The following is a 1,952-nucleotide window of genomic DNA, read 5'->3' as shown; positions in this document are numbered from 1 at the left end:
CACACACACATATCTTTTCCCCCTCTGTACCCCCACACATATCTGTTCCCCCTGCACACCTGCCCCCCCCCCCCACACACACATACCTGTTCCCCCTCTGTACCACCTGCACACCTGTCCCCCCCACACACACATACCTGTTCCGCCTGCACATCTGTCCCCCCACACACACATCTGTACCCCCTGCATACCTCTCACCCCCACACACACACACATATCTGTTGTCCCTCTGTTCCCCCCAGCACACCTGTGCCCCCCCACACACACATATCTGTTCCCCCTCTGTACCCCCCTGCACACCTGTCCCCCCCCCCACACATATCTGTACCCCCTGCACACCTGTCCCCACCACACACACATCTGCTCCCCCTCTGTACCCTCCTGCACACCTGTCCCCCCCCCCCACACACACACACACACACACATCTGTACCCCCTTCACACATGTCCCCCACACACACACATATCTGTTCCCCCTCTATACTCCCTGCACACCTGTCCCCCTGAAACACACACATCTGTACCCTCTGCACACCTGCCCCCCCCCCACACACACACATATCTGTACCCTCTGCAAACCTGCCCCCCCCACACACACATATCTGTACCCCCTCTGTATCCCCCTGCACACCTGTCCCCCCACACACACAATCTGTACCCCCTGCACACCTGTCCTCTCCCCACACACACACACACACATGTGTACCCCCTACACACCTGTCCCCCCACACACACATCTGTTTCCCCTGCACACCTGTCCCCCCCCCCACACATCTGTTCCCCCTGCACACCTGTCCCCTCCCCCACAAACATCTGTACCTCCTGCACACCTGCCCCCACCACACATCTTCACCCCCTGCACACCTGCCCCCCCCCCACACCTGTCCCCCCCACACACACATATCTGTTCTGCCTGAACACCTGTCCCTCCCCACACATCTGTTCCTCCTGCACACCTGTCCCCCCCACACACATATCTATACCCCCTGCACACCTGCCCCCCACACACCTGCCCCCCTACACACATATCTGTACCCCAACCAAACGTTCCCCCCCCCCACATATCTGTCCCCCCTCCCCAACATACACCAGTTGCCCCTCTGTACAGTGCAATACATAAACTTGACAGCAGAGTACATTTATTTCTGGTGACTGGGTGCAGGCTGCAGCACTGAGCTTCCACTATACCTGAGCCAGCAAAGGTGATGGCTGCCTTTACTCCAAGAGAGTGGCACTGCTGCCTGCCTGTCCTCCCACAACAGATCCCCGAGCGACCAGGAGGAGGGGGGGGCAGTGGATATCGCGGCAAGCCTGTAGTTACATGCAGGGCTTCCATCTCCTCCACCGCAGCCGGTTCTACTGATCATGCAGCACTTCTGGTCAGCTGCTCCTCGTCCCGGCTCTCTCCCTTCATCTTCTCACTGCCGCCCCCTAGCCTGGCGGCTGGCGCCATAATGCATGTATTTAAAAAATTCTGGAACCTTTTTTGGCAGAACACTGACCCTGCTCGCAATGGGATAATAAGCAGAATGGGCTAGTTGGCTGGCAGGCGGCAATTTGCCGCCCACTTGAAAGTGCCGCCTGGGACCGAGGTACCATCGGGTCCCATGGTAGGGCCGGCCCTGCCTCCACGACTGGCCAGCAGATCATGCTGGGTGGATTATCTAGTGAACTTTACATATACTTTGCTTGATACATTAATTTTATTTGTGAGTATAATACATTACTTGTTTATATAATAAATTGTCGCAAGGGCAATGAGCTAGGTTGGTGCGCCTTCTGTCTTTTTTCATTTTAGGGTGCCCAACCAGTTGCCCTGGGGCCACATGTGGCCCACGGAGCCCTCTGATGTGACCTCTTGTTCTGGGATGGTGGGTTGGAAAGCACAGATCACGGGTTGCCATCCTAGAGCATCAGTGAAGAAAGAAAGCAAGTGGCTTTTGAGCAGATCTG

The sequence above is a fragment of the Rana temporaria genome, chromosome 3 (genome assembly GCF_905171775.1).
Source record: "Rana temporaria chromosome 3, aRanTem1.1, whole genome shotgun sequence".
NCBI lineage: Eukaryota > Metazoa > Chordata > Amphibia > Anura > Ranidae > Rana > Rana temporaria.
Note: the sequence above shows the minus strand (reverse complement) of the source record.